We start from the raw sequence: 12,396 nt of genomic DNA, 5'->3' as shown, positions 1-12,396 counted from the left end.
GTGCATATGAACACAGAATCCACTATAACGCGCTCTGAGCTGCGTCGATGCAGACAATCCTTTGTTTACGGAAGCGACAATGTCTCGACTGTGTGTTGATTGTCTACAAAGTGTTGTCTCAATATTTATTTTAACATCATTATTCAAATTAATTTTTGTATGTGGTTGCTGAACATACAGACTTCACATAGGACATATTATGTGATGTGTTCTATACCTACAGGTTTTGACCTATAGTCCCCCTACAGTGACATTACCTAACTCCCTAGTTCCTTCATAGTGGGTGGTGTGTAAATGCTGCAACTAAACATGAGCAACTTCACCATTTGAAACACATCAGTTGCTTGTAGCTCAGGTTAGCATGTGAACCAGACACAGAGCTGCGCAAGCATGAAGGAGGGATGAGGAGAAACATGGGAGAAGTAATGCAGCAGGGCACAAAGCCATTACGCCTACCCCGAAAATAATTCACAAGGGACAAAGCAGCTTTACGGCTTCATTCCTGGATAAGAATAAAAGGAGGGGGTTAGGATTTTGTGTGTGTGGGGGGGGAATCAGGGAAGGGTAGGGAGGGGGTGGCATAATTAGATGATCACAAACTGTACCAGCGGCTCAGTTTTCAATCTGTGGTCCAAATTACAAACCGTCATATTTTTAAAGTCATGCTGACATTCTTTCGTTCCCAGCAGCTGCCAAGAACAACCGACGCCGGGCTTGTCTTGGCGCCGGATCAAAAAGAAGGACCTAGCTCCAGTCACACAGCAACTGAAAACATTTACACAGCTGGGACCCTCGAACCCTGAGGCTGCCCTGCCCTGCTGCAAGGACCTGTGCTGGGGCAAATGGGAGAGAATAGAGGGAGGGGCTGGAGGGGGGACCAGGTGCTTCTGGGGAATGTAGGAGGTCCGAGGATGGAGCAAAGGATAATGACTGCTATGAGCTCACTGTTACTCACCCGCTGTTCCCCCTTGTCCCAAAAGTCATGTTTATCTACGCCCCTGTTCTGATGGCGGTACAAAATACAGAGCGCGAACACAAAACAAGTGTCTGCAAAGACATGCACAGACAAGCACACAAGCATCCATGCATATTTATATTCTACGAACCAGTTAAGAAAACAGGTTTTGATAAGATTCTGCCATTAGTCCAGTAAATCTGTATTTATATTTATAAGCGCTCATGCATTAAATATACATTTGTGTGCTTGTGCTGAGATAAGGTAAGATTTCTTCCATTGCACTGCATGCAGTAGGTCCGTAAAGTGTATGCATACGTTCATAATTATACCAGATGTTTGCATCAATGCCATTTATGGAGGATTTTGACTCCTTCACATTGTTTTTCTGCATAATGTGAAACCATCAGGATGAAATATAATATTGCTTTGCTTTCCTCCCTGAACAGTTACATACGTACCGACACCTGTTATAATGAGCACTGAAAAACATGGGGCCAAAAGTGAGAAAGTCCCAGCAAAGCAAAATTGTATCCTCCAGTTCAGTTTTGCGGAAATTGTTCAAATTTGATTGCTTTAGCATATGAGTGCATTCTTAAAAGCCAAGCGAGGAGACATCCACAGGACCGTATTTGGATTTTTGCCTTGAAGCAGCCCTCCTTTTACCTGTCAGTCCTAAATAAAGAAGGGGGCTCAGGTTTAAGTCTGGGTTTAAACACTACAACCTTTGAATCCAATCCAGGTGAGGTGGAGATGGGTGAGGGGAGACCTCTGTATGAGAAACGTCTGGAGAAGAAAGGTAGTGTTTAAGTGGTAGTGGAGAGGAGGGGGCAGAGAGGAGCGATGAATCCAAGGTTGTGCTGACCCCTTGTGACCTCATCCCAGTAACTCTAAAACCCCAGAGGAACAATGACATCACTCCCTCATTCCAAGACTGAAAATCAAAGCACTGCGGTGATGAACCATCAGTCGGCGCATGCACACACACAAATACACACACACACACGTACACACACACACACACACTAAACTATTAAACCCAATTTCTAATGTGCGTATGTGCATGTGACCATTCACCGCCATGGAAACAAGAGACGAAGAGGGCGGGAACTTCTCATAAGTAGAACCAGATTTGAATTTTAGGCATTTATGCCCAACACTTCTTTTATGCTTGATCTCCCCCTGAAAGCTTCTCATGTGAAAAACATTTCTCAGTGAAAGGTTCAGACGTATAAACTGACACGACCATGACCTGTCGCTTCAAACACCTTAGAACTTTTCCCCCTTATCTATGTTTCCACAGTTAATCCTATAAAAACAGGCATACGGTGTGTGGTGATTTACGATAGCAAAAAGTGAGAAGACTTATATATCTCAACACCCCAGACCACCAGTCACCAGATAAGTTATGTATTGTTGGTCACTGTAAAACTATTCAACTGATTTTATCTTATTTTCATGTAATAATTTCACTGTTGTTTCTCTGCAACAGAGGAGTTCAGAGCAATTGTGAAATTGTGTACGCATATGGACCATTGTTAATGTGACACAGATGAGTATCATGCTGGGACATGAACCTTGAACCTTAACTTGTTATTTTATTTAAAGTTCATCTTCCCATCTTTAAATATGATCATACGGACGACAGTGTGTTTAGAAAATCTAGAAAACATCATTGTCTTTCAACTGAGGTATTTCATTCACAATTCCTATGTCAGTGTTTACTATGACACGGACACAATTAAATGGTTGAAGCAATGGACTTGTAGTAAATGTATTAGTCCTGTCCGTGTCTGAACACAAAAATCTCCACGCAAGTGTTCTGGCTCCTCATCAGTTTTAATTCCTGTCTGAAAACACATATCACGTGACCACTAACATACACTAGGCATGTGCGTACCAAGGCAAACAGAAATTACTCAAATAACAGCTCATCTCCTACACATGTAAGCAGTTGAATCAATGTAAAAAGCTGAATTTAACTACACAACAGCTGTTAGCAAAGACAACAGGTTCACCAACGCCTGTAATTGATCATTAATGTTGTTCTGCACAGGTAGATGACGCTAATGCTGGTTGTTTTCACCTGGAGAGGGTCATGTGATAAGAGCCTGACTAATCAGCAATGGCTACATCGTGACTGAAAAGACACAATAAGCAAACGCTTGTGAGTGTCTACGTCGTCGTTTCCAAATATTTACAAACGTTCAGCCTTTTCAAAAGTTTTCAAAATAAAACGGCGTCAGCAGCATTTAAAAACGTATCGGTTTTAGCGGCTCCTATACTCCAGAGTAGAGTGGACGCCAGGTGTATCCGTGGTAGAGTTAATGCGTTTTCAAACAAAAATGTAGTAGTTTGGATGAAGCCTAAGAGAAGTAGGTTTCAAGGTGAACAGGATTAAAAAAAGGTCTCTTAATTGCGAGAGTAAGATTAGAAGGATTGAAAATGTCTCACCTCTCTCCTTGCTTAGCTCCAAGGGATTTGGGCTTTTGGGGCGCTGGTTGGCGGAAACTTTGTGATAATTTCTGTAATTTCATATTTATCAGACAGATATGAGAGTCATTTCAGTCTCCTCAAATAACTCTTGGCAGGAAAGCAAACTAGGTATATTTCCCAAAATGTTAAACTTTTCCTTTGAATAAAAGGCCCTGAGAACACATCATTTAGGAGGCGAGTAGGAAGATGTATAGGAATAAAAATCCATAACCCCAGACATTTATTAAAAATGTCTGTTTCACAAATGTTAGTCTCAGTGCGCAGAAAAACACAGAATTTATCGTAGGTTTAACACAGACTTCGCTGGAACGGAGCAAACATTGTAACCCTACCAACACAGCATGCTGCACACGGCTTCATCCTCACCTTCAGTGGAGATGGTGTAGGCCTGTGACAAAGAGCCTTGCAAATGGCAACATGCTAATTGTCGTAAGTATCCGATTGGTGTAATAGCGCTTTACAAGTTATGTGGTGGGTAATAAAGTGACAGTGCGTTTAGCTCCAAATCATGCGGAAGACGCATGCTGAGCTGTCTGACGCTGGCAGAAAGGACTGCTCAATTAGGGAGCAGATTTAAGATGAGAGCGTTCATTCCCCAGCCCAATTAATTAGCACTAAGAGAGGAGAGGCAGCCAGAGAGCAGAGGAGAGATTTAGCCAGGAAGTGCCCACCAGGGACTCGCTCTCCTGCTCTTATCTCCTCACCCTTACTCTATTCCATGCTCTATTTCCCTCCGTGTCCTGCTCATTCTTTTATTCTTACACTCTGTTCCTTTGACTCCTAGCTCACCTTATGCTCCCCCTCTGTCATTAACAGTCTTATAGAGGTCCAACACACCAATATAATGGTCTGTGTTTGATTACACAACCATTGCAATTTCTCATTAGATCACCAAGTTAGGTGCATCTACAGACATTGAAGCTTTCTTCCAAAACCGCTCAGTCATTTTGCTGTCCCTGTAAACACATGTGATGCAAATAAAACATTCTTTAAGCTCACATTAATATTAGTTTAAAGGTTCAGTGTGTAGAATTTAGTGACATCTAGTGGTGAAGTTGCATGTTGCAGCTGATTACGTCTCATCTCACCCTCCCCTTCCAAACATGAAAGAGAACCTGTGGAAACCTTCAGTTGTCATAAAACTCAAAAGGTGTTAGTTTGTCAAATTTGGGCTACTGTTAAAAACATGGGAGCCTCCGTAGAGGGGACCTGCTCCCGATGTAAATATAAAGTATTTAAATATAAAGGGGCCATTCGAGGGTAAGGAAAATAACAATTTGTACAATTTAGATGAAACACACTAGTGAAAACATCACTAGGATTCGTTTATATTAATTTATTCATTTTTGTCAATAGATCCCTTTCACCTAAATCTTACACACTGAACCTTTAAGCTCTAGCCAAGCTCTAAATGCTCTTCAAGGCATCACATGGCCAAATTTACTAGAGATGTCTATAAAATCATCTAAAAATCTGCATCTAATGTAATGGCATATTGGATTGCCAGAATGTAAAATAACTTAAAATGACCCTTAGATATTTCACACAATATATACGCATATGGCTTGTGCTTCAGTGAAGTCCTGGCATAAGCAGACAGAGAATATATGTATATGTTAAATCAAACACCCACACAGAATAAAGTGTTTCAACTATCTGGCACCACTTAAACCTGCAGTAAATTATTTTATGGGCATCAAATTGATGTGTAACATGGCCATCGCAAAGAGGGGCTTATTCATACATCTACTCAGTCTGTCTGATAAATACAACTCCAATTACCCTCATCTCTCACCTCACTTTTGCTCTCCACCAACTCCAGAGGGAAGCGCGTGACTCCTTGTAAAGCTTGATTCTTCGCTAACTAGACTATGCAAAGTTGCTAACAGGTAGTGCACAGGGGAGTTAATCCACATCTGGCTGCCTGACACATGTACGAAAAAGACACCGATTGGTTGAAGAGAACCACAAAAGTTAAGTTGCAAAGTAAAAAAAAAAAGGAAAATGATCTTAATGCTCACCATAAAAAAAGACATTTGATCGGTTGTTACAGTGGTTAACAGCTTTTAACGTTACTTCAGTCACTAGGGATCTCTCAATGAAAACAATAACAAAAGAAGTATTGTTACATATTATATCTTTAAGGGGACACTGAGGTTCATGTTTTCACAGGGCCATGCGAGCAGACCCTAATGCCAAGGAAATACTATGAAAAAGTTTGTTTTTTTCATCTTCAAATGTTATATTTTAGCATATACACACACCATCCAATAATATGAAAAACTCCCTCAGTTGCTAGATGCACAGAATATGTAAAATGCAGTGGCACAACATATTTAATGGTTGTTCTAAAGTCATTCATGTCTTTGTTGTCAGAGTTAATGCAGGTTTCATCAAACCAGGCCATACATTTGTTATCATAATGCTTTTCAGATTAGTTTATGATGATGTCAGACCTTTCCCTTGGGCTGGTATTTCAACAACACACTGGAAACCGATTATTTGTGCCTAAAAGAAAAAAAAGGAAGAAGCATACATATTTATAATGGGACGTAGCCGATACCTGCGATGGTTTGTCAATAAGCAAGGGCTGTTAATATATTGTGTCTGGACCCGTGACCCCGCCTGCCTGAATGTCAGATAACTTACACTATTACTGCCACTGCCCACCGGCCATCTATCAAAACACAGCAAAACATCAATATCAGAAGCTCGTCCCAAAACTCTAAAAATTACCCTGGTTAGAGGCAGGAAAATAAAAACCAATCAATGTGTGGTCTGAAAGGAAGGGCCAGTCCTCACTGTGCTGTATGAATTTTTGATGCCTCTGCTGCTTAAGCTCCAGACTATCAATTACGAGATAAACAGGGTCTAGGTGATTGTTGTCATGGTGCACGGGGCTGCCATCCAATTAGATCTCGCACCGATTAATGTGTTAATATCTTACATAATTGGTGTTCGGGGCTATTTTTTTCTCCCTCTCTCAAATACCACGCTGATCCTTATAGAGACTAATATTACACCATTAGCACAATCTTATCTGGGCAAAGTAATATAGATGAAATATATAGAAAGACAGTGTATAATTCAAAAACCCATTCCGGTGGCTTGACAGACTATTTCTGCATGTTTCCTAATCATCACCTTTTTTAGGTCCCACTTTCTTTCCGATTGTTAAGCCAAAAATTCAATCAATAATATGAATATAATGTTCGTGCTGCAGATCACTTGATTGTTCACAGGAAATAAATTCTTATCAGTTTTATCACTTAGCTGTGAAAAGGCTCACAGATAAAACAACACCGGCTTTGTTGTCTGTTTTTTAGGGGGGAGGCTGGAATAAAAAGAGACAGGGTGAAAAAACATTTGGGACAGAAATAAGCAATGAGAGAGAGAGAAAGGAAAGAAACAACAGAGGAGAGAATATTTGAAAAGAGCCAAGGAAGAGTCCGAACAGAAGAAGGATAAGGGGGAAAAAAAGGAGAAAGAGAGACGAGAGCGAGGGATGAGACGGCTGCCTGGAAAGACAATTAGTATTCATGCGGCGTGGCGCTCCAGAGAGGATTAATGGACTCTGATGCCTAATATCCTGGAGAACAATTAATTTGCCCACAGTTTTGTCATGGTTGAAAGTCAAATGCTGGAACAGATCGATGCGCACAGCCGCCAGTGAAATCGCGGCAGCCCCTTCTGCCGGGCGCAGAATTTTAATTTCATCATCATCATTTTCCCCGGCTGCCACCCTCAACGAAGCTGTCCCTGACATGGCTGAGAGGGCCGCCACGTCCCGACAGGCACGGTGCACAAGCACACATAAAAAGCACAGTGCACACACACAAACACGCAGCAGCCACACGTGCACATGATCGGTGTATGAAACCCTCATGCATGCATACTCACAACCATACACACACACACTCCTTGATACAAACATCCACACAAACCCTTTTCTATACACTTTTGCATCAGAAATACAGACGCCACGTGCCACTGTGAATCTCTCCTTTGTCCTAACTGCATGGCTGAACAGACACAGCATATATCTTTTACTTTCATCCACCACAATTCTCTGAGACGGCCGAGAGTCTAACTATAAAACACAAAATCACACCACTGATTACTCACTCCACGGTTAAATGTAACTGACGTACAGTTAACAAAAGACATGGTGAAAAGAATAGAAAAAACAATGGGAATTGATAGTGGATAGTGGTGGAAGGTGAATGCTGTGTTACTGTGATGACATCAGTAGAGATGGGCCTAAGTCACATGGCACCGTCAAACGTCTACTGTCAAAAGAACAGGGCACCAAAAAAAAGGAAAACTCTCGGACAATCACATTGCAGTAAGAGTGACAACTAATAACCAAAAAGCGGCGTGAATCTAGATATTCTCCAGGAGCGGGCCTATGCTAATAACATCAATAACACAATCACATGTCGACATCACCATAGGCAACACAGCGCTGATCGCCACGCGCCGCCGCACCATCGTCAAAGGCGGTAAATATTTCATCAGGGATGCAGATGTGTCAATTAAAGATATGTAGAGACACAGCAAGAGCCCTCTTCTGACTCCTCGCTTTATTTGTCTTTTAGCTTCTCTGCCTTGCTCAAGGATATTCTCATTAGCACATTAATGCAACACAAATGAGAAGGACACAGGAAACAAGCAGGAAGACAAGTGGGAAAAAATAAAGATGTGCTTTTGGAGGATGTGCATCGCTTCCGATGAGCTAGAAGATTCACCCTGACTTCATCTGACCGGTGTAGTAATTAAATCTTAACTCAAGAGAAATAAAACATAACAACAACAATACACATGAATTATTTTAAAATGTAGTGACAATCTCAGAGAATATGTGGTTTCCAACCATCAACAGACCTGTTTTTATTTTTTCTTACTGGTGAGAGTCATCCTGTCCTCAGAACCGGCCGCTCTGCTCTGTATTATCATACGGTCCTGGTTTTCGCTTCCATGGTTTTTGTCACAGTTACCCTCCGAGGGGGAGAAAAAAAAACGTAGACATCACTCTATGAATTATTAAAGGCGCTGGTGCTAATTTATTTAATGAATTAAGAAGAGTCCAGTGGGGGGTATTTCAATAATGGAGCACTGTTAGTAGTGTTTTAATAAGGATGGCACACACTGATTGGGTAATTACATCTCAGCTCTCCCTATGCTGCTCCACTCTGGGGCCACGAGAGGAGGAAGCGTTGTGATGGTGGAGAAGTTGTCTGGCTTCTATATTTATCATAAAACACACATCCCGACACCGAGTCCTACTCACTGGCCTCCCATTAGAGATCGAACTGGGCTGTGCCCCACAGCAGTCAATTGAAAGGGTTATTGGATAGATGGGTGCAGAGCACAATCAATCAGCAAGCAAATGTTTGTGAACATGAGCTTCTATGCATATGTAGTGTATAGTATACATGCCTGTATTTTGTATATTAAGGGATAGGGTGAATGCTTGTTTGTTTTTGTTAATTTTGACAAGTGAAATATGTTTTAAGAACTATTTTTTTCCCTGTCAATCGACATAACTTAAAAATCTTTATCAAACATAAAAAACATTAATTCAAGCAGAAGAAATAAACATGTTTTTTTTTGTAAAATATAACTAAGCATTTTGTGCAGTCTAGCCTTTTAATTAATACTACCAATTTAATGTAATGGTGCATAGCGATGCAGCCCCATTGGTAATTTCTCCGTTATAACTATGAAATAATCACCGTCATTACAGTGATGTTCAATTTAACCACAATCAATCACAGAGGAAGAGTTCAGGTGAACCATGGAAATCAGTGGCACTAAAAGGTAACGTCAGATAACAAATCTTTACGGTAACTATGACTACCGTGCAACAGCTCACAATAAAGACACTCATATTGTGCTATTGGCCAGAACTCATAATGCTCATTGATGCATTATAAGTCCTGTCATAAAACATTAAGCATTGGTGACTTGAAATGTTTGAGAATAGTAATGCACTGTTCTAAGTTTTTTTTTCAATTTAAGATCTGTTCGGCCTCTCGTTATGAGCAGATAACAGATGAAATATAAGTGCACATACAGCTCAGCATCATGATTTACCACAGTACGAGTTAATCAGTTTAAATATGACCATCTTAAAAGTCTTTTTTTCTTGCTGTTTGCGATGAGATTTAATCTTTTAAAAAGGCAATGAAGAAACAAGAGTTGATGTGATGAAATAAATTCGCTGTTTCTATGTTTAGCTGTATTTCCATATTTATAGAGATATATTTATGTAACCATATTACATATGGAGATTAATTACATATGTATTATTTCCTTTGTTAAGAAAAGTAAATGTTAACAAGTTGCATATGTAATGTCAATGTGATGGTTCCACCTGAGTTTACCACTGTCACTGTGTGAAGAGGACCAAAGCACAGAAACATTAAAAAAATTATAATAATATTAATCTAAATGAAGTCAATAGTTTGCACACCTGACAACAGCGCTGCTGCAATAAAACACTTGTTTTAAATGGCAGGGGTAATAAAATAAATACACTAAGTGTTAAAATACACAAGCCAGAGGATTACAGTAAATATGTCTAACCTCATATAGGTCAGAAAACTGATCAATCCTGTTGGTGCGTGATTTTTAACACTTCTGCCACTTAAACCCAAAAAAATGAGAAAGATCACAAAGGAAAGTAGATGGAGGGAGGGAGGAAAATAATCATTTCTCAGCAAAAATGTCAGCCCCGGTTATGAATTTTTTAGAAAGCAATAAAGCCCACAAGCCTCGTCTGGCTCTTGTCTTACCGTTCAACACATTCAATAGCTCGCAGTGAGACACAGGGAAGGAGAGAGGGAGGAGGAGAGAAAGAAAGACAGAGACCAGCAGAGTGAAAGAGAGAGAGTGAAAGGGACTGTATATAATGGGGGCTTCATTGGTCCAGGCTGGGCCTGTAATGGGACTGGATCCCGATCAATAGAGACGCTCCTCAGGCCATTCGTTGGCGTAATGACTTTAGGTTTCTCAATAATTAAGATATTGTCACTGTGCTGACTGCAGGGTCAGCCAATCATTAACCCCATGTTAAATATGCCTTTGTTTTAATTGCTTTGCCTTAACTCCTCCAGATACGCAGGCAGGCAAATTAAAGGGACAGCACCTCTTTTCCCTGTGTGTGTGTGAGTCAGAGAGGGAACGGAGGAGAGAGATAGGAGCCCTGAGGCGTACTTGTATATGTACTGTTGAGGTGTCTGTGTTCCGCACATCACCAACCTATTAACTGCCTCTATTTTTAGCTTTCAGAATAGAATCTTTCTTCTAACAAAGGCATCAACTGTGCCGTGGCATATATTCCTCTTCTCTTTAAATATAAAGATTTACTTCTGGAGGTTTGACAAGAGAGGAACCAGCCTCTTTTATTTTCTTTTGAGCGCTCACTCTATTGAGCAAATTCTTATGGAGGCTGTGTCATTTGATTTTCATTTGGGTGTTTCAAAGATAATGCGAGCTCTAAACATTTCAAAATTCTAGGCAGCGAGGCTGAATGAGGAGCCGGGAGCGGCACAGCCTACTTAGACAGTAATATTCCTACCTCACTTCCCCCATCCCAGCAATCACTCCCACCCATTCCTGCCCCAGCTGGGTGATGAGAAACAATGAATTTATATCTGACGTGCTGCCATTCTTTTCTCCCTTCCACACAGAGTGCTGTGCTTCCCTCTGTCCCGTCTGCCGCCTTGCCATTGGCTGTTGGTAAATGGAGTAAAGCGCCACTCAATAGGCCGATGCACTCCGTGAAGGCGAGGGGGCTTGACCTTTCCTGGCGTGGGGAAACGCAATTCATATCGGCCCCAGACCAGCTGCCCGCTAAACGAACATCTATTCCAATTTCCAGACGCTTGCAACACAAAAAAACGGAGTGGGGTAGGGGGTGGGTGGGCGTGCATTGGGTGCTGGGGTAGGTGGGGTTCGGTTGGGTGGGGTTGAAGGAGAGGGGATTGTGAGAAGGGAAGTCCTGATGGATTTTAGATTGGTTTCTCAATTTCTCCTCACTCAAGAGAGGTGGGGGAGAGACGAGACAAAGAGGAAAAACAAACAGCAAACACGTGAACGTCCGCACACATGCACACAAAACAGCCTGAAAAAAAAGGAGCTAAAACTGACCCGGTGATTTACTGATTATTTATTTACTTGTCGAGGTGTTTATTATGCCAAGTTGTTAAATGATTTTATGGGATTTCACTTGATATATTTGACTGCATGCTTTTTTTTTAACCGAGGCTAAATCATCAACACCAGACAGACTATTAATGACGGACCACCAAGAGAGACGGTTACTGTGGAGACCGCATTCCCCCAGGACCTACTCATGACAAACACACAAACAAGTATGAACACACAACACAGGATCCCACAATCAGACACTCACCGAGTGTACGCACACTCACACTTTGGACGCTTGCAAACACACAAACTCTCACGCAACCATTTGCTGTATATCGGGAAGTGTTGTCAGCGTGTGCAGCGGTTCAGTCAACACTTGGCTGCTTTTAAAGCATGATCATTTATTAAATCACAGAAGTTGGTGCACGCTGCAAAAAGGCAGAGTAAATTAAACGTTGGATTTGTCATCATATACACATGCGACTAAGACAAGTCCATTCAGATGCAAGGCAAGCAAACTGTCTGAGAGAGAAATGAGCATCTGCCCTGAACACGGGTCTATTTTTTTTTGCAAGTGGGTGTCGGTGTGTGTGTGTGTGTGTGTGTGTGTGTACGAATGTGTGAAAGCAAGAACACCAAAGCAACACACACACACACACACACACACACACACACAAATTAAAATGAAAGTGGCTTATGCATTAAAGCAGTACTGTGGCCTTAACACTACATCACCACGTTGAGTCCCTTCTCTGTCTTAAGGATGGCTGCATTAATTGTGCTGCTGTCTA

General features: G+C 41.3%; 1 long non-coding RNA gene across 2 annotated transcripts in view; it reads right to left on the bottom strand.

Moving 5' to 3' along the window:
• Positions 1-5,578: 5,578 nt before the first annotated feature.
• Positions 5,579-12,396, bottom strand: part of LOC117768417 — an 81,039-nt gene continuing 74,221 nt past the window's right edge. Inside the window, exons 5-6 of one of the 2 annotated variants that reach the window (XR_004615065.1) lie at positions 6,101-6,128; positions 5,579-5,959 (exon numbers count right to left, since the gene is read on the bottom strand). This is a non-coding gene — a long non-coding RNA (uncharacterized LOC117768417). The remainder of the gene's footprint in view (positions 5,960-6,100; positions 6,129-12,396) is intronic. The other variant, XR_004615062.1, reaches the window with a different exon arrangement.

Source organism: Hippoglossus hippoglossus, chromosome 9 (genome assembly GCF_009819705.1).
Source record: "Hippoglossus hippoglossus isolate fHipHip1 chromosome 9, fHipHip1.pri, whole genome shotgun sequence".
Taxonomy (NCBI): domain Eukaryota; kingdom Metazoa; phylum Chordata; class Actinopteri; order Pleuronectiformes; family Pleuronectidae; genus Hippoglossus; species Hippoglossus hippoglossus.
This window is presented reverse-complemented; position numbering and strand designations above follow the sequence as displayed.